General features: G+C 53.4%; 1 protein-coding gene across 2 annotated transcripts in view; it reads left to right on the top strand.

Annotated features, from left to right (window-relative positions):
- The window catches only part of MAP1A (microtubule associated protein 1A), a 61,162-nt gene that overhangs the window by 10,734 nt on the left and 25,810 nt on the right, over nucleotides 1–24,618 (top strand). The window contains exon 1 of one of the 2 annotated variants that reach the window (XM_019533933.1): nucleotides 23,064–23,158. The exons of the other annotated variant lie outside the window; for it this stretch is intronic. The gene's annotated coding sequence lies outside the window, so the exon portion shown is untranslated. Of the gene's footprint in view, nucleotides 1–23,063; nucleotides 23,159–24,618 lie in introns of those variants that run through there. 2 annotated transcript variants of the gene reach the window in all.

The following is a 24,618-nucleotide window of genomic DNA, read 5'->3' as shown; positions in this document are numbered from 1 at the left end:
GCCTTCTCTTGTGGAGGCTGAACAGGCTCAGGTCCTGACGCCTCTCCTCGTAGGGCCTGCCCTGCTGTCCCCGGATCATGCAAGTGGCCTCCTCTGGACCCTCTCCACGCTGTCCACATCCCTCTTGAAGTGCGGGACCCAGAACTGGACGCAGTCCTCCAGCTGCGGCCTGGCCAGTGCTGCACAGAGGGGGAGGATCACCTCCTTGGACCTGCTTGAGATGCATCTGTGGATGCATGACAAGGTGCGGTTGGCCTTCCTGACTATATCCCCACACTGCCGGCCCATGTTCATCTTGGCATCAGTGATGACTCCAAGATCCTTTTCCACTTCTGTACGGACAAGAAGGGAGTTCCCCAGCCTGCAGGTATGGTGCTGGTTGTTCCTCCCCAGGTGCATCGCTTTGCACTTGTCTGTGTTGAATCCCATCCTATTCTCATCTGCCCACCCTTGTAACCTGTCTAGGTCTGATTACAGCCTATTGCTCCCTTCTAGCGTGCCCACATCCCCCCACATTGTGATGGAGGATGTAGAAAAAGCTGAAGTGTTTAATGCCTTCTTCACCTCAGTCTTAACAGGCAAGGGCAGCTCCCAGACTACTGCACTGGGCAGCACAGTTTGGGGAGGAGGTGAGCAGCCTTCTGTGGTGAAAAAACAGGTTAGGGACTGTTTATAAAAGCTGGACATGTACATGTCCATGGGGCTGGATGGGATGCCCCCGAGGGTGCTGAGGGAGTTGGCTGATGTGATTGCAGAGCCACTGGCCATTGTCTTTGAAAAATCATGGCAATTGGGAGAGGTCCTGGATGATTGGAAAAGGGCAAATCTAGTGCCCATACTTAAGAAAGGGAAGAAGAAGGATCCAGGCAACTACAGACCAGTCAACCTCACCCCAGTCCTTGGAAAAATCATGGAGCAGGTCCTCAAAACCTCCATTTCTAAGCACTTGCAGGAGTTGGTCAGCATGCCTGACCAACCTGATTGCCTTCTACGATGAGATGACTGGCTCTGTGGATGCGGAAAGAGCAGTGGACATGATATACCTTGACTTTAGCAAGGCTTTTGATATGGTCTCCCACAACATTTTTGCAAGCAAGCTTTGCTGGGAATGATGGTATATAAATTGAATAAATGCATAGTTCAGCAGAGCTTTCCTTTTTATTTCCTTCTCACTCTAAATTACAATCTTTAGATTATTTTTGTAAATTTTAATTACTGAATTGAAATACATTACAAGTAATTAGGGATCATTTATTGAAGTATTTAAAATGGTTTAGAAATGGAAAAATTGTAAGTTTAGGCTGAAAACAACAAATTGGCTGTTGTCCTTCAAAAAAGATTTTCCCTCTGCCTCCTCAAAGCCAATGGATTATTATACTCTTGCATGTTCTCAAATACAGCTTCCAGCTCGGGAATCTCCTCTCCCATTGCATGCTTCACTTGGTGTTCATTTCTACAGAGAACGGTTTTTGTAGGGCACCTCGTGACCTAACAACTGCTTGCCTCTGAGCAGATGGCATTCTGCAATTGGCTTATCAGCCTCCAAAGCCTGGCATTTTTAGACCCTGGTGCACGTCACATTGGGCTCTCCTGGTGCAGCATGCACTCGGAGTTCTGCAGTTCTCTTCAGCTGCCATTTGAAGGCTCTGACCTTACACGCAGGAGCCTTCCATGGGCTGGGACACAGCAGTGTTGCCAAGCTGACCTTCGCCAAGGCAGCTGTGCTGCTGAGGCAGGTCTTCCTCTGGGCAGTGCTTCTGAAAAGCCCTGGCAGGGATGGGAGGAGAAGAAATCTCATGAAGGCTAATTCATGGAAGCTTCACTCCTCTTGAGGGAGACAACTTCCCAACATGGGGACCTCTCAGCATAGAGATGCCGGCTGCATCTTCTGCATTTTTGTCTTGTTAACATGGTCTCCTAAAGGAGCTGTGCAGAAGAACCAGGATTCCTTGCGGGGTGCAGTTCCTTGTCCCCAGAAGGGGAGCTGCATCCTTACTGTGAAACGTGAATATCTTCCTCTTGTTTTCCAAATGCAGAACAGAAACTTTTTCTGAACCATTCTGACTTGTCACCCTTCAGACTACAGCAGCAAGGTTCTGCTAGAACAGGTGAGGTAGTAATGGAAGTTGCGTATCAATACTGTTCTCTAGAAACAGGCCTGTCCTATTTTATAAAACACTTGTTCTTGAAATGTTTTGTTATGCATAACCCTAGGTCAGTGCTGCACCATCCCCAGGTAAGAGCACCAAGTCTGTCATGGTGACCTGGCTGGGAAGCTGGGTGAGTTGGTGTGTGTGTGGGGGGGGGGGGGGGGGGGAGGCATGTGCATGCGTGCATTTGAAAGGTTCTTTTCTACAGTGATTTAATGATGCCTAGGCACAGCATCCAAATAGCTAGTTGAAGAAACCGAAACTAGTATCTGGGTGTGCTGTTCTCCAGTCTCTTCAGCTGTTTAGAGAAACTGCTCGAGCACCAGTTCCTAGTTGCTGGTGCGCTCTAGGCATGGGAAAGCCGTGCTGGTTTCTGGCTGAAAGCTCTAGGGCAGGGTTGGCAACATTTTTTGGCCAGAGTGGCAAAAAAACCCACGATGTCTACCTTGGAAGGTGCCAGAGTGCTGACATGCCAGAGCCTGGAGCAGCTGCAGCTGACCCATGGAGGAGGGCTTGCAGTCTCCCAGCCACCTGCCAGGAGCAGCTGCTGAGAGCCTGGGCTGGCGGTGGTGTGCCAAGCAAAATGGCCTTGCGTACCATGCTTGGCATGCGTGCCAGGGGTTGCTGACCCCCGATCTAAGGCCTCTTTTCCCCCACCCCAGAGTTCAGATGAGCACTCTACTATCCCTTGGCTTCTAATTTTTGAATTTTTTTTCACAAACTTTGTATTTATGAAATTGAACTGTAAGTGTTTGGTGGTGGCATGCGGGGAGTGCAACTCATTCTCAGAGATTTGGCATCTTTTTTTATTTTTAATCTTAAAAATCCTGTTTGCTCAGTACTCCTGTGAAGACTGCTGGTCGGCTCTTTTTTATTTTAAAAAGACATACTAGCCCTTATGGGGCTATCTACCAACACAAGTGCTACTACCAAGCATTTTTTTTTCCTTTAGAAAGGTATGTTTAGAATTCATAGCAGATTTATTAAATATGTAAAGTAAGCGGTCTTTACCTTTTTATTAGAACAAGGCCACCTCATGTACTAGGTTTTCCTGTTGAATTAATGTTAGTGCAGGTTTTGAAGACCCCTCTGGTAAGCCAATGCAGTTTTTAAGATTTTCTTTTGCTTTGTCAAAGATGTGGTATTTGTAGTTCCCTTGCCATGACCAACAAGCCAGTGTTGCACAGCACTTGTGTGCACACAGCATCTGTTACTGATCATTGTTACCTGTACCTGGATTTGGTGCTGACCCCCATCCCGTTGGATGGCACATACCAGTCGTCGGACTACTCCGCTGTTCTGTGACTGCGCTGATCCAGAAATGTAATCCATGGGCTCCAGTTCCAATCCTCACGCCTGCTTCAGGTGACCAACAGGGCCTCCACAGACTAGGGCCCAGCAGCCTGTGGATGCTGGCAGGGTTTCTTGCAGTCCAGCTGAGGCCTGTAGGTCAGTGTACTAATGATCTGAGGTCTAGGACCTCGGGCTGATCACTGGAGGGGCCAATGGGCCATCCTTTTTTTTTTTTTTGAGCAAGATGACTGTGTAGTCCTGTGTCCATCCTGAATTTGACAAGCACCTTTTTCTGGTCATTTGACAGTTTTAAGGACTCCAGATGCTGTGTTTGCACCTTACATAAGATTCTCTGGTTTTAATCAAATACTTGTCATCTCTCCTTAAGCATGTAACCTGTTTTATTTTAATTCTTTATTTCCAGTTTCCCAGAATAGCTTTTCCTTTCACTGACTGGCTGGCCTTGTCTTATTTCTGCTTTCCTGTTCAGGTATCCTTTATTTAAAAATTACAAGAAAAATAAATTTGCTAAGCAACATGAAGTGATTCCTATGAGAGAGAATAGGGCACGCAAGAAAAGCCAAGTAGGTAAAAGGAGGAGGTGTTGAGTAGGGTTCTTCAGGGGTCTGTCCTGGCTCCAGTGGTGTTTTAGTATCTTCATTAATGATTTGGATGATGGGATCAAGGACACACTTAGCACATTTGCAGATGACACCAAGCTGGGTGGAGTTGCAGATACTGGAGGGCAGGGCTGGGATCCAGAATGACCTGGATGGCCTGAAACAATGGTCTGATATCAACTGGATGAGATTCAACAAGGACAAGGGTGAAGTCTTGCACTTGGGATGGAATAACTACATGCACAAATGCAGATTGGGGAATGAGTGGCTAGGTTGTAGTATTGCAGAAAAAGACCCAGGGGTTACAGTGACCATGAGTCGAATATGGGGGAACAGTATGCTCTTGCTGCAAAAAGTTTAAAAAGAAAACAAGACTGCACTGGGCTGTGTTTAACAGAAGTATCACTTGCAAATGGAGGGAAGTGGTTCTTTTATGTTCTGTTTGGCACTGGGAGGCTTCCCCTGGAGTACAGTGTCCAGTTTTGAGCACCACACCTTGAGAACGATGTGGACAGATGGGAAGGAGTCCAGCACAGAGCAACAAAAATGATTGGGGCCTGGAAAGTGAGACTTATGAGGAAGGGAGGAAAGAGCTGCAGTTATTTAGTCTGAAGAAAAGAAGACTGAGGGAGGATTTGATTAACAGCTTTGAATACCTGAAGGCCAATTCCAGAGAAGATGGAGATTGGCCTTTTCTCTGTGACCATAGGGCAGAGGGCTAGGAGCCCTGGCCTCAAGCTGCAGCAAAGGAAGTTTAGGTTGGAAAGGAAGAGGGATTTCTGGCTATGGGGGTGGTCAAGCACTGGAACAGGCTGCCTAGGGAGGCATCTCTGTCCCTGGAAGTTTTCAAGAGCAGACTGGGCAAACACTTGGCTGGCATGGTTTACTTGGGGATGAACCTGCCTTGAGCGGGGGTCTGGACTAGATGTGCCCTCGTGAGGATCCCACCAGCCGGACTGTCCTAGGATTCGATGCAGCCAGGTGATTTCGGTAGGATGGGAGCACAGTGTGCTGTTTGTTTGGTTTTTTTGTTTTTTTTTTCTTGGCATCTCTACAGTCTATTGTATCCTGCGCCAGGACAGCAGCCAGGTGGACAGCAGCAACCTCCTGTTGCAGGGAGCCCAGAGGAAAACTGAATCTTTTCAGCATCCTTCTGTAATGGCTCAAGGGCAGCTCTCTGCATGTGCCCTACAGACAACAGTACTCGTAGCTTCCACTGTCACACCCCCCTGGACCCATCGACATGGAGCCTCCTCTGGACATTGGTGGCACGGATCCATGTTTTCTGTTCACCACAGAAAACTGCAGGGGGGATGGGGGGGTGCTGCTGATTGGTCAAGAGGCAAAAATAAGAGGGCAGAAATGGTGCTGTCTACTGTGGAATGGTGCCACGTTTTCAGTGGGGCATGAAAAATGCACGCTTTTCTGTGTTTCAATTGAGATTTTCCACTTTTTCCCCTGCTCATTGGTGTGCCAGTGACCTGAGGGAGCCCAACAGACGAACCAGTTGTGAGTGGAATAGTGCCCTGAGAATAGCAATAGTTCTTGCCCACGTGTCCCTGTGGAGCCTGTCGGTCTCTGAGCACCCACATAGTAGTGCTGCTACTTTGGACAGAAACCGGATGCTTCTGTGAACATTTCACATGTGCCAGTTGGTATATTTGCAAGTAATTTTCATATGGGTTTGGTGTTGAAGGCACTGTGGTAAGATGCACACAACTTCCTTTCCCCCATTCTCACCTCCATCCGTTGGCCCCTGGGGGAGGCAGGAGGCCCAAGAGCAGGGGGCACATGGAGAGCAGAGCCCTGGGCAGGAGCTGGTGATGAATGCAGAAAACCTTTCAGCTGCGCTTGGGTCCGCACAGCCAGGCTGCAGCCAAGGAATGGCACTGCTGGAGCTGCCTCGGCAGCACAAAGTCAGGGCTGCTGTATGGGAGCTGGGCGTGGGGTGGGAGCTCAGAACCTGCTCCTGCCTGTGGGCTGGTGGCAGCTGCTGTTCCTTTGGGGAAAAGCAGGTCCACCTGCCTGCTGGCTCATCACACCCGTGGCTCCAAGCGCAGGCCTGGCTGCAGCCCAGGTACCGCATTGTGCTGCAGGTTCTGCTCTGAGCAGCTCCATAGGATTGTAGAGCAGTGGCACTGGGAGAGACCTTGGAGGTCACATCTAGTTCTACCCCTGCTTGCGGCAGGACCAGCTCAGAAGTCTTGCCTGAACCTTGTCCTAAAGCTGGGCAGGCAACTCCTGTTGCAAAACTACAAGGCACAATGCCCCCACATGCCTCTGCCTGCCCCAGAAGCGCAGGGGGTTGAGGCCATGCCGCTGTCTGACCCTCTAGCCAGGGGCCTCCTGGAGTTTCAGTCCCAGCTGGGCACCAGTACATGCAGTTTGACTGGCAGCCAGCTCCTGTCTTGGATCCCTGGCCTGAGTCCAGACTGGAGCAGGCAGGGGACACCAGTGGCCTGGGCGCAGTAGGGAGAGGCAGAGGACCGAGCATGCCAGCTGCATGTCCCCTTGGGCCTCCATCTGGCAGCATAGCAGCAACAAAACGAGCCCTAACAAGGGATTGTGCCCCTCAGTCTCCAGCCGTCTGTGTGCAGAGGAGAAGCACCCCTGCACCAGGGACCGACTCCTCCATGGGTGCCAGGACAGACGGGCTCCCTGCAGTGATCCTGTCTGAGCTTGGCTGCCCAGGATCGCAGCTGGTGTTGGGGGCAGAGGAGCTCTTCCTTGCGTGAAGAGGGAAAGCGGAGCGTGGATGGAGCTTCCTAATCCTATTTTACCACCAGATTAATTGCTGTCATGTGCCACAGTAGATTTAATGCCATAATTCCTCCCTCCCGAGAAAACAGATGTCCTGGAGTCGGAGTCGGATTGGCTGCGTTCCAGCGTTTTGTCTCACCTCGTTAACCCCAGCACTGCCAGAGCAAAGTCTTTCCCTTAGTCGGAATCTGGAACGCAGACAGCAGGCACCTCTCCTGATCCGCGGCGAGGCTGCAGAGGCCTGCCTTCCTTCTGTGCATCCTGCCTGGGAAATTAAGCTGTCTCTATGCTAGGAACCCTGGTGCTAGGAGCCAAGGGGTTAATGAGCCCATATTGAAGGCTTTGCAGGGCTGGAGCAGTGACTTGCCTTTGCTGTGTTTGCCTGTATGGAATGTTTTGCTCCTTAATTTGGAAACTTCATCCCAAGAGATTCCGAGTGTAAAAATAAATTGGCAGACTTCCCCGTGTCCCCAGGCCGGCGTGCGTTGCTTTAGGAGCACCTGCTGAACCCTCTTCCATGCACATCCGCTCTGTCCGCTTCGAAGCAGGTGAGAGGCCCAGGCCTACCTGCCACTTCTCACCTACAAACAAGTCACCCCCTTAAACTTTTCTTGGATAACCCTCATAGATCGTGCTTTTCTGATTTTTGTCTGTTCTTATTGTAATGCGGATACTGAAATCCTCAAGTGTGTTCTTGTAGCCCTTCTGAACCCTTTTCAAATATGGCAGCATCCTCTGAAGCATCTTTCTAGGACTGGGCACTGTATTTCAGTAGTGGTCCAACTAATGCAGTATGTTGAGGCAGTACACCATGCTCCTAGCAGGTGATTCTCCCTGGATTCATCCATGGATCTTGGTAATTGTCCTATCTGTAGCATTGTTCTCAAAACTGGTATACAGATGACTGATAGCCATAGTTTCATAAGTTCTTTTGAGTTTCTGCTCTCTTAAATACAAAAATCCTGAAAATTTAACTTGAATTCTTGGTTCCTAGTTGTATGACCTTGCAGTGGCTGTTCTGCTCACATGTGTCCATCTTGCCAATGGTTCAGGTTGCTCGGTAGAACTGACTGCTCCCTGCTGTTTACCTCTCTGGCAACTTTTGTCCTTTGCAGACTTTACCAGCAAACATTTCATACTCCTACAGAGCATTAACAAAGCTATTGAACATCATTGGCCAAGGACCAAGCCCCAAAGGATTTCATTAGAAACAACCTTATGGGTGAATTATTCTCCATGAACTGTTACTACTGGAGATCTATCAGGCAGTTAGTTCTTAGTTTGTTTATCTCTGGCTATACTGACTTTTCTTTTCTTGCAGACTGAAAGAGACACACATCTCCTCTATAACATGTCTGCTCCAAGCATAGGGCTGTCCTCTGTTTCCTGCCCTGGGTCAGATTCAGGGACTTGATCCTGACTCTCAAGGGATTCGGCAGGCTAGTCTGGGATTGCTAGAGGAAGTAGTAGTCAGCACTTCTGCTCCTTGGACATAGCAGGGCTGTCAGCTATAAGCCTAAATCTTCTCCATGCAAGAGGCAGCTGCTCAGGAGCCAGTTCCAAACTGCAGTGAGCTCCTGCTAGATCCAGGGCCAGATGTCAACTATCTCCCTTCAGATGCAAGGCACCCTGCTTGCTGCAACACAAGCAACAGAGCTGTTGTACAAGGGATATAGTGACTCTTGTACAGAACTATAGCATGCATGCCTGCTGCCACCACCATCAAAACAGGCAATTTCAGCACAAACAGCTTTCCTCCTGCATCGGAGGATGAGAGAATGAGCTGCGTGACAGATGCTAGTTGTGTTATTTTAATGCACTACTCAGAGGCATTAGATACTAAAGAACTTGTTCAGAATAGCACAAGAGTACGTAATTATCCTATTAGACTGCCAGAGCTCATCCATCCTTCAGACCACTGCCCCTTCCCGCTTGCCACGTAGGCACCAATGATACTGCCAGAAATGATGCTGAGCAGATCAGAGGTGACTATGAGGCTCTTGGCAAGAGGATTAAGGAGCTTGGAGCACAAGTGGTGTTCTTGTCAATTCTTCCTGTGGAAGACAAGGGTCAGGCAGAGACCATCCTGTGGCTGAGAGGCTGCTGTCAACATGAAGGCTTCAGCTTCTTCAACAATAGACAGATGTTCATGGAAGGAAGACTGCAATCAAGAGATGGGATCCATACGACAAAAATGGGGAAGAGCATCTTTGGGCGTCTGGCCAACCTAGTAGGCAGGCTTTAAACTAGGTTCCACAAAGGGTGGTGATCAAAACCCCTCCAACAACAAAGTACACAGTCCAGAGGGGAAAGGACTTGAAGCACCTTAACTCTGCGAAAGGGCCAGTGAGCTACTGGACTGCAACCAGTGGTGCAAAAGGGAAGTGAGGCAGTCAAAATACAACATACATCTGGTGCATGTATACAAATGTGAGAAGTACAGGGAATAAACAAAATGAGCTGGAAGCTGAAGCCTGTGAAAAGAGCTATGATCCAACTGGCATCACAACAGACCTGGTGGGACAGCTTTTCTGACCGAAATGTTTCGGAAGGACAGAGTTGGGAGAAAAGGTGGTGACGTTACCTTGTATGTCAAAAACACACACGCTTGTTCCCTGGTCAGGAGGAAGAAGGCAGTAAAGCAGAATGCATTTGGGTGAAGATGAAAGGTGAAAGATTCAACACTGATATAATGGTGGAGATTTATTATAAGCCACCTAATCGGGAAGCGGAGGTGGATGAGGCACTCTTCAAGCTGGTGACAAATCTGTCCAAAAGCTTTGGGATGGTAGTGCTGGGAGGCTTCAGTTTTCTGGACATCTGCTGGAAGAACAGTGCAGCCAAACATAAAATGTTGAGCCAGTTCCTAACTTGTGCGGAGGACAGCTGTATCTTCCAGAAAGTGGAGGATATAACTAGGGGATCATCTATCCTGGATCTCTGACAACCAGGGGAAAAACTGGTGGAGGATGCAAAGGTGATGGGTAACTTGGGAGGAAGCAATCAAGATATGATAGAATTGCACATCCTGAGATGAGGCAAGCAGGACATCAACAAAATTAGGATGCTAGAATAAAAAAAGGTGGATTTCATTCAACTCAAGGAGCTATTAGGTATGTTGTCACAAGAGGATAGATTGAAGGATAAAGGCACCCATGAGGGCTGGCGGCCCCTAAGGAGCACAGTATTGGAAGCGCAACAAGAAACTTCCAACACGATAGAAGCCCAAGAACAGCAAACAACTAATTTGGCAGCACAAGGAGCTTCTAAAATGCTTCAAATGCAAAAGGAAAGCAGGCAGGCAGTGAAAGATTGAGCAGGTCACCAAAGATGCCCTCTAGGAAATAGCAAGGACCTGCAGGGATAAAATCAGGTAGCCTTCCTTGCCAGGTGCAGCTCATTCTTTATTTCTGCCTAAGGACAACAGGAAGAGGGTCTATAAGTATGTTGGCCAGGAAAGAAGGACCAAAGAAGCTGTGGGTCCTCTGTTAACATGCCAGAAGAGACTCCTAACCAAAGATGCAAAGAAGGCAGAGCCACTGGACACCTACTTTTCCTCAGTCTTTGCAAAAAAAATTAAGCTGCAGTCAGTCACCTAATAAAGATTATCTGGATAAGGAAAGGAGTCAGCTTGAAGGAGGAGATAATAAAAGAGATGGTCAGAGAGCTTCTGTTGGGTCTGAGTGGTGAAGTCAGCAGGGCCAGCTGAGCTTCATTCCAGAGGCCTGAAGGAACTGGCAGGGGAGATCTCGGAGCCCTCGGCAATGATCTTCAGGAAGTCGTGGGAGACAGGCTGGGTAACAGAGGACTGGAAAAGGGCCAGTGTAGCGTTCCTCTAAAGGTAGAAAGGACCCGGGGAACTACAGACCAGGTAGCATCACCTCAGTACCTGGGAGGTTATTGGAACAGATCCTAAAGAAGACCATATGCAACGTCTGGAGGAGGAAGGGCTGATCGCAAGCAGCCAGCATAGTCTTACAAAAAACAAATCATATCAAGCAAACCTGATCTCCTTCTTTGGCAAAGTGCGTGCTTGGGTGGATGAAGGGAATGCTACGGGTGTTGTATCTGGATGGCAGCAAGGCTTGTGATGAGGTCCCATGTGATCATCTCATAAACAAATTGGAGATGTGGGCTGGATAAAACTACTACAAGGTGGAGAGAAAACTGGCTCAATAGCCCCAAGCAAAGGGTAATTATTAACAGGTCCACATCAGAATGGCAGGAGGTTTCGAGTGGAGTCCCACAGGGTCTGTCCTGGGCCTGGTGCTGTCCAACTTGTTTATTAGACTCGGATGCTGGCAGAGGAAGCTTCTTGAGCAAGTTTGCGGGTGACAAAACTGGGAGGGATTGTGAACAGCCTGAAGGATGTGAGCACAATTCGGAGGGATCGTGCGAGACTGGAAAGCCGGGCTGGAGCAACAGGATGAAGCTCATGGGAGAAATGATGAAAACACCAATACAAATGGGGGGACACACGGCTGGATGGCAGCTCTTGTGGAAAAGGACCTGGGGGTCCTGGTAGAGCACAGACTCAACAGGAGCCTGCAGTGTGATGCAGCCGCACAAAAGGCGGATGCAGTTTTGGGCTGTGTCAATAGACACATGAGGCACAAGACGGGAGGTGATGGTGCCTCTGCTCAGCACTGGTTAGCCCATGTTTTAGTGTTGTATGCAGTTCTGAGCTCCACATTCGAAAAAGGACATGGAGAAGTTAGAGTCCAGAGGCAGCAACAAATATGATCAAGAGCTTGGAAGGCAAGTCATAGGAGAGGCTGGAGGAACTGGGCATGATCAGCTTTTGGAAAAGGCACTTAAGAGGGGACATGATAGCAGTCCTCAAATACCTGAAGCCACCGGTCGGAGATAATCTGGGCGTAGCTAAGCCTATGGTCTACTGTGGGGATTTCCCAGGCTTCTGGGCTGGTTGTGCCTCCCCTGCCCCCCATTTCTGCTAAATGTGTCGGGGAGGGGTTAAATCTTTCCAGAAGCGCTGGGTGTTGCTGCAGCCCAGGCTGGGGACTTTGACTGGGCTGTGCTGATTTGTTTGTGCTGGGACCAGAGCTGGAGGCTCATGGCTAGAGGGTCTTGGGTCTGTGCTCAGGGTCAAACCAATGCCACATTTGGTTTCAGGAAGGAATTTCACCCCATGGTCAGATAGGTATGGACTGGGGGAAGGGGGTTGTTGCCTTCTGTAGTGAAAGGCATGACCCTACCTGGGATCTCTTGAGTGCATATTGACAACATTTCATAGAAACAGGACATTGGCTGCTGTGGTTCCCCTGCTTTACCTGTGCCTGGTTTGGATGTTAGGTCTGCATTGTGTCAGGGTTGACAGTATTCTTACGTAGAGTTTCGATTATGGTTTGGACAGGGATGATCCTGCCTCAGGTAGGGATTGGACTAGAGTAGACACAACCTCTGGAAGTCCCTTCCAGCCCCACTTCTCTATGATTGATTCTGTTCCAGCCCCCGCCTCCTGTTAGTTGTGACTTGGAGTGTGTGCGCGGGGAAATTTATTGGCAGAACATTTTTGTTGTAATAAAACAACTAAGACCCCCCTATGCATGTTCTTTTTCCAGAATAAGCATCCACGCAAGGAATTTCCCTGGGATAATTGTGCTTGTGTCCTCACAGCAGTCCAGTGATCAACAGAATTCTGTTGCCAGAGTGATTCCCTTACCACCCCAGTCCTGAACGGACTGTAGTGTAGATCAGGGTTGGTGACATGTTATGAATGTGGGCTGCTGCTTGTGATCCAGCTGTCCCCGCAGGTGCCCATTCCCATTGGACAGCTGGGCTGAGGGCTGCAGGTAAATGTGGGTAATATCAACCAAAAATGGCAGATTCAGTAGTGAGAAGAGCCATTCACTCCATTTGCACAGAGCGGAGCAGGCTGGGGCACCATTTCTAAGACTAAGTCCACCCCCAGGGCTGATGCATGTGCCCGTGTGTCTTGATCCCCACTGCTGTGGGCTGCATCCAGCCCATGGACTGTAGGCTGCTGGTCCCTGATCTAAATTATTCCTTATCAGGCTTGTTACTCCCCAGTTTTTTGTCCCCGCTGACTTGCGTAACTCCAGATTGTGCAGTTTTTTGGACAGAGTGAACAATGTTGCCAACCCAGGGTGGACTTTACTGGCAAATCTGCAAACTTTTTACTGACATACATTTTACATACTGTAAACAGGGTCCTTCTGCCAGACCCTGGGCAAAGGCCAGGTTCAAACCATAGTTAAAGTCTGGGGATCAGTAAAAATGTTGTAGATCATCAGTAAAAAATAAATAAATAAAAATCTTAGGTTGGGAACCCTGCAGCTGTGAGTTTACCCAGTTGCCCCTACCCTACCCCAGGGCTCTCCTCCTCACCCCCACAGAATGAGCACTGGGCGCCTGCTTGCTGCCATCTACCAGTGCTACAGGAAGACGTGAGGCAGCACTGGCGCAGCAGCAGCAGCACATGGCCAGGGGTGGAGAAGGAGCTATCGAGTCCTGTGAGCCTCAAAGCTCTGAAAAGAGCTCCCTTTAGGTGCTGCACTCCTATTCAGATACTCCATGACCCTGCCCTGCTCTATATTTCTGTTCTGTATCCAGCTTCTTCCCCACCATGGACCTGTAATTGGCTCCATTTTTTCTTCATGGTTTTTATAGATTTTGTAGATAGACATTTTTAGCCTGGCTTCTACAGACTTGTCCATACATTTACATGCAGTTGGCAACCCTGAGTGCAGTCCAAGCCCTAAAGTTGGGAGCTCTCCAGGGCACTAGGTTCTTTCCTGCTGGAAACTCGCTGCAGCCTCTGAGCCTCCCAGCAGCATTTCTCCTGCTGCGTGTTCTTTGCTCAAACTTCTCAACCCAAGCATTGTGGCTTTGTTTCTCTGACAGCATCCAGAGCCCAGACTCCTGCAGTACAAGCTCGTAGATCCAAAAAGGGAGTAGGTTTGTAGTAAATAATGCCCCAGAAGAGTCCTTGAGGCCTTCCTGGGTCATCAGAGAGGAAGTGGGCTACAGAATTTTCCACCCCATCTCCCCACCCCCTTCAATCATTTGCTTTTTAAAGGCAGCAATTTTAGGCAAATGCTAAAGTCCAGTAAATGTAGAGCTGAAGAGTTCCAGATCCCAGGAGTCCTAAGGGATGTTTGAGAGCAGAGGTGGCCCTTGACAGGGACTGGAAGGAAAATAATGAATGTTTGGGTTGTCTAGGTGAGGGGATGTGTGGCATCCTTGGTCTGGGCACAGGCCAGAAGGGTGTGTATGGTGATGGGCTGAGGTAAGGATTAAGACTTTGAATGTTTCCTCTGCTGCTGCTTTTAAGCCCAAGGATGAGCAGAAATATCAAGTCTGCTCCAGCGGACAGAGCTCTCAGGTGACTCAGTGCTTTTAACTGAGGATTTTTTAGCTCTTTAATGCAGGTGGAGGTGGAGCTCGGAGCCTGTCCATAACGCAGTGCTCCTCTCCCCATGGAGATCTCTGATGTCATGATTCTTCTCATTCTTCCGGCAAATCAATAGATTAATTTTCCTGGGCAGAGGGGGGATAGTTAAGGGGGGGAATTTTATGATTTTTTTTTTTTTTTTAATAAGGCAAGAAAATCCTTGAACCTTTTGCTCCTACTGCAGCCGTAATAAAGCAGCAAAAAACTGCAAAGCTGTTTTTTTTCCCCCCCTACCCCCCATAGCTGCCCTTTCCCAGCTGTCCTGCCCGTAAATTGCCATCACTTGTCACCTGCTCTGGCTTCTGTCTGTCCCCCTAAGGAAGGAGGACTGGGTTGTAGGAGCTAGTTGCTGTTGTTCACAGAGTGGTTTCCTTGCTGCCCTCTGACCGTTTCAGTGGAGGAAGGGCTTAGATGCAAGCTAAGCTGCCTCTCCAGCTCCTGCATCAGGGATCATATTAATGACTCTGCAGGTAAATCTGCAGCAGACAGCTTGACTCCTGTGCAGAGCAGTCCCTGGAGAGTGTAGTTCTAAAGATGGACGTGGATTTACTTGCAATTTTATTCATATTTCATGGGCATGAATAATTTAGTGCTAGACATCGATTTTTGCTTCCATTTGTTTTTAGTCCCTGATTTCATCTGAGCTGTGTTCTCACAAGAGAAGCCAAGTGGTGGAGTGAGCTAATCTGACTGCAGCCTGCAGAAGGAGAAGGGAGTGTGGCCTCTTGCAATGGTGCTGCCTCATCAAAGGGCCCTGCCATGCAGAGACTGTATTTGTGCTCATGTCTTTCAGTTTGAGCCTGGCAGGCATGGTGAGGGAACTGATCTGTGCCTGAGATGATCGCAGCACATCTAGCACCCATGTCTGGGCTCTTTTTGTAGAATCACAGGGGTCCCAGGGTCCTCAAGGGTCCTGTAGGCCAACCTCTGCACAGAGGCACGACTTGCTGGTTCCTCCCGCAGCCTGGCCACTTCAGACCCAGCCACACCAGCCCACTCTTCTAGCTTCAGTCAGCCCTGCTCTGCTCCCCATTGCCCATTCTGTCTGACCCTTGCTGTGTGTCTTGTCATCACTGTCCAGTTGGCCCCTTCCTGCCCCGCGCTAGCTGGGCAAGTGATGGGGGGGTGCGGCCCCTCTGGGGCTTTGCAACGGCGCTTCTCCTGCAGGTCTGTTGCAGCCCTCCTTCAGCCTGGGCCACCTGCCTGACAGAGCCACGCGTCCCAGGGACCGGATCCTTCCCAAAGCAGCTGGTGCCTGTTACCTGAGCTCACCAGCTGGCTTCAGTCAGGAGCAGAGGCCCAGAGGGTTAAACCTCCTGGAGCAGAGAAGCTGCTCTGAGCCCTGTCTCACACTGACTTAGTCCCATCCTCCTCATTCCCAGCTGTTTCTAGCCTCTCTCGGGGTGTTGGGTCCCAACTCTGCCCTCTGCCTGAAAGGTATTAATGCCTCCCTTCCTGGGTGCGCTGGCAGCAAATGCTGACAGATGTAAGTGGAGTAGGAGAGTGAGGGGGACCTTTGTGTGGGGAGCACATCTTCTCTGCATGGGGCTGCGGCATCCTGTCCACGTAAGATGAGATGCCCAAGAGGTGCAGTGACCCAGGAGGAGTCTCTGGGGTGATCACTGACCCTGCCTGTTTGCACTGCCCCGTATCCCTGGCACTAACCTGGCCTCCCTCGCACAACACATGGAGCTCTCTGTGGTCTCTGGGGCAAAGATCCCAGTGTTGCATGTGCCCCATCAGGTCCCCTTCTCCTTCTCCTGTTTCTTCCTGTCCTTCACTCGCTGCTAATAGTTGTTCCATTTCTCCAGCTTTGCTTTAATAACCTTCTTTGTCCCCTTCTGTGGAGAGTTCCTAGACAGGCCGTCTGCCTTAATTTTCCCTGAAGCTTTTATGAGTTGCTGAGTTAAATTAGGATCATCATTTTTAAAACCTTTATTTTCTGTGACAAAGTTGGGACCAGAGGGCTGGCACCGAATGTTTGTGGGTTTTGGGGATGCTTTAGAGATGAAGGAAGCTGAGGACTGCTCTGTTTGGATCGAGACCTTGGAGAGGGTTGTTCGTAACCTGCAAGTAAGAGTCAGGGCAGAAAGGATGACTGAGCCAGCGCTAGAGCAGGCTGAGATGAGACTGGTGCATTATGGAAAATAACAGGCTTTCAGCCTCTGGAGTGGAAGGCAGGCATACCGCCAAACCTTAGCGGTTTATAAAAGTCTAGAAGATGTGAGAAGCTTCAAAGCTGAACTAGATGAACTAGATTGCCTGCTGTAGAGGTGGAGCCTGGTGAGGTGGAGTGAGGAGCAGTAACAACCTGGCTATGAACCTCATGGCAGGGACAGCAGATGCTGTAGAGGCAAGACGGTGAGGCAGGACAAAGGGCCGGCCACTGGAGTCCAGGACCGGATGTCTTTCCCTGTCTATATAAGAGGCAGAAAAAGTCCCAGTCAGACTAGGTTTAATGAAGCAGGTTGTCAACAGTTTAGACAGCTGCACCTTGGTGCATCTCATTAGAGCAGCCAACCTAAAGGTGTTGGTTCAGCAAGTGACTGTAACTAAACTACAAAGCAACTGAGAGCACAATTCAGGTCAGTGCAAGTGTCCTGGAGTAGGAAGTGCCAGACATGAACGGGGCCACGGCGTGTCAGGGGATGTAGAAAACATGGAACCTCCTAAAAGTGATACCCAGGTCCTTAGCTGGCAAGAGGTGCGTAAGCAGCCGCTCAGCGTCTGACGAGGCATTGGCGTGTGCCAAGGGGTGGTTAATAGAATGGGTTGAGCAGCGTCCACCACAAACCACCTTCCTTCAGAAAGCCAGTCATGCCGACCCAAAAGAGCAAAACCTGCAGCTGCTAAAATCAGAGACCAAAGTTAGGAGCAGGGACCCGGAGACACAAAACCAAGTAACTTGTCGTTCAGTTTGGCAGGAGTTAGCAGCCCGGCATCCCTGGTGCAGAGAATGTGGATGTTGCTGCCAGGAAGTTCTTGGGCTGCTTTGATGCCTTTGTCAGAGGGCACATGCCTTGCTCACTCCCTCTTTCAGCAGGGATGAGGACAGTGGGAAGGGTGAGTTTGGAGGTGGGTATTGGGGCAGAAGGAGCAGAGTGAATCATGAGGGATGTATGCTGCTCATCCAAGGGTGCTGAGAATAAATAGCTGGATTGCTCACACAGATGTACCAATCCTGTTAAAACTAGGGCTTGGACTGGCTCAGCCCAAGCCGGTTTGGGTATGCTGGCCTTTCTCTGAAGCTGGCACCTTGTTGCCTACAGCCTCCCCTTTCATTAGGGGAAAGCACAGACTCTTGTGTAAAGAACCTCCTACGTGTGGTGCACATGCAATCGCTGCAGAGCAGCGTGTGTGCACATGCACAGGTGCATGGAGAGCTTAGAACCAAAGCTCTGCAAGGGTGACCACCCCATTCATGCTGCTGCAGCCCTCTTGAGGTTGCTGCAGGTCCCATGATACTGGACGGTTATCTACTCCCCCAATCCCATTATTTTAGGAGACTCTCAGCAGTTGCGTACAGTGAAGAGTCTTTGCCCCCATGGTTGCCACCAAGCATGGGCATGAGCCCTAAGTGTACCTGGAGGTTAAAAACAGAGAGCAGATTATAATGCAGGGATGCTCCCCTTGGAGTTTTGCTCCAGTGCTGCCCTGTGCAGGGGCCTGTGCGGAGCCTGACTCACTATGTCTGAATGCCCCTGGCTGGCAGCGCCCTTGCTGCTGCACAGGGCTGACCAGGGCATAGTGACAATGTCCACGTCGTGCTCTCTTCTGTTCTGCATGTAAGAGGGCATTGCGGTTGGCACAGTGTTCTGTGAACTACCTCTTTCCCTGGGATGGCATGGTGGGGTGCACAAGGAGAGGGCACTGCTTGTGTGCCTGCTTCCCCCATCCAACCAGCTCACAGGCCTGGGCCCCCCTGAGGAGGGGTCAGGCCCCAGGCTCCAAGGAGCTCATACAGACTGTGAGCCTCACCCATCATTTGCCCCATGGCAGAGCATGGACAAACACCTTCCAGCCCTAGTGAAAACCCGCCACTGACAATGGTGTTGGGGATCCTTGGAGTTAAAGCACATGGCATGCAAGCTGGTTGGGGCCATCCTGCCTTCCCATGCCCTGGCCAGGCTCTTGAGGGGGTGGGAAGGCAGAGCTGATGTTTGGGGCTGCTTTGCCTGTAGAAAGTACCTGGAGCTTGGTGCTTCTTCTATGCTGCCTGTTTGTCTGCGTCTCTCTCCCCTTTGTAACTCTTTTTGGCTTCTGTTAACTCATTTAGTCGGTTTTGTTTTGAAACCCCACAAGGGCAGATGGGAGGTGCCCATCCATGATGGGCATGCCTGTGACCTGACGGCAGGAGGCCCATCAGGTCTGTAATTGCAGCTGCCACTCCGAGGGTCTAGTTGTTAGCATGGCTCTGCCTGGTGCAGTAACATCATGCCCGCCAGGCTCTGCGCTGTGCAGGTTGGTATGCCTCTGGCTGACCACTGCACAGAGCTGAAGGTACTGGTGGGAGGCTCCTCTGGGTAGAACTGGTAGTAGCCTAACAGCCCCCCTACCCTGTGTGTGGCTTAGTGTGAGGAAAAGACCCCAGTGAGAGAAGTCAATGATGATGGCAACTTGCTGTGAGTGCCAGACTCACATGGATAAGGAATTAGCTGAGGCCAAGCCTGTGCTGCAGCCTCTTGTTTGCTTGGGTGGTGGGGCAGGCCCATCGCAACCCGGCATAGCTGTGCTGGCAGGTGTGAGTGGAGGCAGTGAGAACGGGGCAGCTGTTCATACCAGTGCGACCTGCTGTGCCAGTGTGGTGGGCTGGGGATGGCGGTTCTGCTGCCCCAGTCCAAGCTGCCTGTGTAGCTCTGTCCATGCATGGAGCCTCACCAGTGCAGCACACAGGACCTCGTCCTGGGGTGGCTGGTGGCTGGAGAGTGGTGCTTTTCCAAGTGACAGAAGGCTAATGTCGGTGTGTCAGGGTACAACTGCTCAGCATGGCTGCAGGTCTCGAGCGGGGGCAATGGCCCACGATGAGCCAGGCCAGCCAGGACGGAGGAGCTAGGAGGGACCCAACCAAACGAGTGAATGGGAGCCCGATGGCTCAGGGCTTCAGAGGTGTCAAACTCTGACAGGAGGGAGTGATTCGATGTACTTGCAGGCAGGGCTTGGTCCTGACCAGGGCAGGAAGAAGCTGGCTGTTGCTGCGGGTGCATCAAAGGAAACAGCTGCTGGGGTGAATCAAGTGCTGCCTCCCAGCTCTCGTCCCAGCATGGGTCACCCAGCGAGGGAGGAGGGAGCGAATCCCAAAGGGACATGAGCATGGTTCTTGGTGTGAGCCGGTATTGCTGAGGTCAAGGGGCGAGTCTCCCGACCAGGCCAAGCGCTTTGGCTGCTGGGGCTGAAGCTGGGACGTGCTGGCCAGCGGCACCGGCAGCAGCAGGAGTCGGAGGGGGGTCGGGCAGAAGGGCTCCAGTGGGTCACGTGTCTGTTCTGGGGCTGCCCTGCACCAGGGGCTTCTCCGAAGCTACCTGTTACTCGCCTGTGAGTACCAGCGCATGTCCCTTCCCAGGCGTTTGCCTTTCATTCCGGACTGGGGCCTACGGGCCGTCTCTGGACTCCAATGAAAGCCATCCAACGCTGCGGCATGGTGCGGGCAGACCCTTGTCTTGGGCTTCGCCTGCCCCATCTCTCCCCTTCAGTCCCTGTATAATGGCCCCTGGGTCCTTGGGCCGCAGGAGCCGAAGTGCATGGAGGGTCTTCTCAGCCCTTCCTTGCACACGCTAGCCAGAGCCCAAACCCGAGTGGCTGGTGTGAGGCAGGGTTAGCTGAGGGGATCATAAGCATCCCTTCCGGCCTTCCCATGGGTATTGCATGTGCTGGAAGCGAGGAGGAAAGCCGCGGGGCAGGGGGCTCGACTGCCCTTCCCTGAGCAGAGCCGGTTTGCTCCCAGCACCTGCTGACAGGGAGGTCTGGGCAGCGCCTGTGCTCACGCACTGGGGAGCTTCCTCTGCTGCCTGAGCCCCCTGCGCCCCGGCTCCCGCCGGGCGCCTGCACCACAGCCGCAGTGGCGCCTGCAGGTCAGTCCATGGGGTTGGGAATGTCTCCTGCTGCCAAGGCAGGGAGCAAAACTGCTGCATCATCCAGCTTTGGTCGCCAGCGCTTCTGTGCACGGGGCCCGCTCCCCGGTGGCGTCTGGCCCTCGAGCTGGCAGCTGCGCTGGGAGGGGATGTAGCAGGCGGGTGTCGGAGCAGGCAGTGCCCAGGCCGGCGGTGACCGGAGCGCTCGGAGAGGGGCTGCGGCTGGGCTTGGGCACCAGCAGCATTTATGGGGTGTCTGTCGGCACACTGCAGGCTGGGTGCTGGGACCCGAGGGTTAACGAGGGGCCGGGGGTGTGGCCCTGGGTGCTGGCATCCCCTGCTGGGTGCTGGACACCCATGGAGCTGCTGGGGCTTGTGTCCCCACCGCTTGTCCAGCTCAGTCTAGGGTTTTCCCTCTCGTGCCGCAGTTGGGACACGGGAGAGAGAGTGAGCAAGCATGAGCAGGCGGAAGGGAGCAGCTGAAAGTGCATCATCACTCAGGCAGCAGAGTGTTAACAAGCAGAATCTTAATGAGCAAGAGATACTTTTGACCCCAGCTGTACCTCAAATCCTGGCTCCCCTCTGGCAGGGCGTGGGCCCCGGGGGATTGGACTCAGATGCTGCCAGAAAAGCTCCAGCCCCCGTCCCTGCCATCCTGGCAGTGGGAAGTGTGTCCCTGTGCTGAGGACTGGGCCTGTTGGGCTGCCCCGTGCTAGTGACCTCTGTCAGATGGTGGCTCCACGAGCGCGGCTACCTCGGGCTGAGGCACTGTCAACGAGGGGCCGCTTTCTGCCAGAGTCCACAGTGCAGGGGGCTGTGCTAGGGGAGGATGGAGATCCCCAGAGCTGCTTGCAGGGGGTTGGTGTTATGCATCCTCCTCCCCATAACGGGGCGTTGGGGCTTGTGCTGGGACCGGCGAGAGCCCCAGGCCGTGATAGCGACAACACAGCAGTTCTCATGGTCCCGGCATCTGAAACCGCCTCTCTCAGTGGGAAGGGGTGCTAGTTCTCCCAGGGCGTGGGGGCGTTGCTGTGGCCCCACATAAAGTTTGACGATCTTATTTAATCTGCCAAAATCGGGCGTTGGTGACAGGCCGCCCACTCCCCTCACGCAGCACCCACGGGCGTTGGTTTGGCAGCGCTGAGTTCCCCAGAGGCGCAGGGGTGCGCTCGCTGCGATTGGTGCTGGCTGCCGGCTGCGGAGGGTGGGCTCTACCTTGCTTTTCACAGGCTTTGCAAGACGCCTTGGTATTTATATCCACACGTGTCTAATTGCCTCCGACTGCCTGCCGGCCTTCCACGGAGAGCGTCTGCTACGAGGCAGCGAGCAGCAGCGAGCTGGGATCTGGGCTCGCTGCTAGACGGGCAGGGCTGTGGTTTGGGGGCTCACGTAGACAGAAAGGCTTTATCGGTGATTGGCAGGAAGTGCTTGTTCCCTTGGCCCGTTTCCACCCCGGCAGGGGTGACACCGGGCCCTAGTAGGCGGTGGCTCCCTGCGGAGGTTAGATCCCCATTGTGTGGTGAAGGGTGGAGGCCTGTCCAGCGCGCTGGGGCAGCCCCCCACGAGAGCCTGCTGCAGCCTGCCAGCGGGCCAATCTTGGCTACGCCTGGTTTATGGAGATGGGGGATTTCTCCCTAGCTTGCCTCTTTGCCTTGGTGGCTAAGGGCAGGCGAGACTTGAGGGCATCCGAAACCCAAGACCTCTGGGCTTTGGCCTGCACATAGGATGCTGCCATGGATTTGGGAGTACCTGAAGCCCCAGGCTGAGGAGACTGGGAGGGAAGATGCTTGCCAGTGGTAGCACCACATAGATTTTGAATGACTGGGCTGTGCTCACTTGATGGGATTTGGACTGGATTTGGCAAATTTGGCCTGAGGCATGAAATAAACAAAGAAAAAAATCTCGGCACCCTGGTGTTTGTATGAGAGCGCCAGGTGTCAGGACCAAGGGAAGTGGGATGGGCAGAGGATGGGCCTGCCCAGGGCCCTGGAGCAACCTGGATGGCTGTGACGCCACAGTCTTGGCCGTGGCAGCATGTGTGGCAGCACAGACCATTAACCAGGCCCCAGGCTGAAGCCCTGGAGGGCCATAGCAGATGTGCCCAGCTCCCATGGGGTAACACCTTTCGCACATCCCAGGCAAGTGCTGTTTGGGCTCAGGGCTTGTCACCTGCACTGCTGCTCTGTGTCCCTACCCCCCAGCCTGCAATCGCAAGCTGGGCTTGGATCTGCGCTACGGCTGTGCCTGGCGTCAGCTTTGCTGCCTGTGTTGTCATACCCCTGTTAACTGGGTATAGGCTCCAGCCTGCATGAGGACCAGGTGCCAAGGGCTCCCTCACAGCTGGGGCTGTGCTGCCGTGCAGGGCATGCAGTGCCCTACAGTGTTTGGGAAAGGTAACGAAGCTGGCTGGGAAGCTGCACGGGTCAGGATTGCTCCGGTCCATGGACCACAGGGGTCAGCTGGAGATGCTGGCACCACCTGAGCTCTTGCCAGGACATGGAGCGGGTGCCAGGGACAAGGGTCCTGTGGGGCAGGCTGTGGGCTGGGCTCTGCGACATGCAGATGGGGTGCCCGTGAAGTGCCTGGGGAGGAGGATGGGTTAGGGGCAGGGAGGCAGGAGCCTGAGCCACTGGCCCTGCTGTGCTCCGGCTCCGGCTGCGGCAGGGTTAAGTCAGCCTGGCGCATTGTGCAGTGGGTGTTGGAGAGGCTGGGCAGCTCCTCCCTCCTTGCATTGACACAGCAGCTGCCTGCTGCAGCCCGGCTGTCTGCATCTGCGACTCCAGGCATCCCGAGCAGCCCAGCCGCCGCCTCCGGGCTGCCCCCGGCACCATGGTATGTGCAGGCGCCGCTCGGTCCGTCCTGTCCCTTCCCATCCCATCCCATCCCAGGGCTCGGCTGGGGGGAGAGACGGTGCCCAGGGACCTCGAGCCACGCTCTGTGCCTGGGGTGCGTAGGCTCCAGACGGGCAGAACTGGCCTCGTTCCCAGGGGCACTGCCTGCCCCAGCCTGGCTTGGTGGTGCCCAGTGGGTGCAGGGCTGCAGGCTACCTTTTGGCCATGCTGGGGGAGAGCCCAGGGCTGCCAAAGGATCCTGGCCCCACCCAGCACCTCTTGCCTGATCCCTGTGGCGGCGGGGGCAGCCCGCTCCTCCTTTGCCCTTGCAGGGGCCTGGCCAGCAATTCCCAGCAGTGGCATTTCCCAGACTCGGCAGGGGGGCAGTGGGGTGGGGGCAGAGGCTGGGGCGAGGGGCAAGGTGGCAGCAGACAGAGCTTGCCCCCTCCCAGCTGCTGTTGTCTGAAGCGTCCCCAGAGCAAGTGGTGCCGGATTCTCAGCTGTTCCCTGCACTTGTGCCCGAGCTCGAGCCCATCCCAGGCAGGGCAGGACCCAGGAAGAGCACTCGTGTGCCAGGCGTGCGGGGCTGTCGTGGCATCGGGCCCTGGCGCGGCCTGGCCTGCGGGCGGGGGCACCAGGCGTCTCAGACGCACCCTCCAAGGCCCAGGCCTGGCCCGGGAGTGCTGCTGTCCATCCCTGCCCCGGGTGAGGACAGGAGGGATGCAGTGCTGCTGGACAGATGGATGCCTGGGCTCCTTCCCTCGCCCCCCTCCCTGTGTGCACTGGGCTCTTTGCACAGGCTGGCACCGGGCTCAGAGCTGCACAGCGCTGCCCTCTCCCGCAGCAGGAACCTCCAGCACATCCCAGTGCTTCCAGCTCGGGGGCTGGGGAAGGGGGAGCTGCCGGCGGCCCCTCCCGGGCACCAGACAGCGGGGCCAGGCCAGGCGGGGTGGGACGGGCCTGGGCAGGGCAGGTGGAGCGGCTGGCGCTGGCGTTGGGCCTGGGCAAGGGCAGTGCTTCAGCTGCGCTTTCTTTGGACTGGAGAAGGGGGCAACGCGTGTGCTCGCCCTGGCCTTGGTCCACGGTTGCGGCCTGCTGCTCAGCCCACGCAGGGCCCCTGGAGCCTGCGGCCGCCTGCACCCCCAGCACCAGGGTAGCGGTGCAGGGCCCTCCCTCGGCTCCAGCGCTGCAGGCTGGCCCAGTCCGAGGCCCGGCGCTACCCTCCGGCGCTGGAGCTTGTCGCAGGGTGGGGATGGCAAGCCCTGAGACTCGCTCAGCGATGGCAGGGGCAGGCGGCTGTATGCAGCGGGGGCTGCCCCAGCCCTGATCCCGAGTGAGCGTGGGCCAGAGGAGGCCATGCTGGCAGCGAGGGGAGAGACGCCAGCCCCCGCGTCAGCCACAGAGCCTCTGTGCTGGAGCCAACAAAAGGCTTGTCAGCGAAGGGGGAGAGCCTGCTGGGGT

Source organism: Crocodylus porosus, unplaced genomic scaffold (assembly GCF_001723895.1).
Source record: "Crocodylus porosus isolate Cpor-Errol unplaced genomic scaffold, CroPor_comp1, whole genome shotgun sequence".
Classification (NCBI taxonomy): domain Eukaryota; kingdom Metazoa; phylum Chordata; order Crocodylia; family Crocodylidae; genus Crocodylus; species Crocodylus porosus.
Note: the sequence above shows the minus strand (reverse complement) of the source record. Positions and strands in the feature narration are given on the sequence as shown.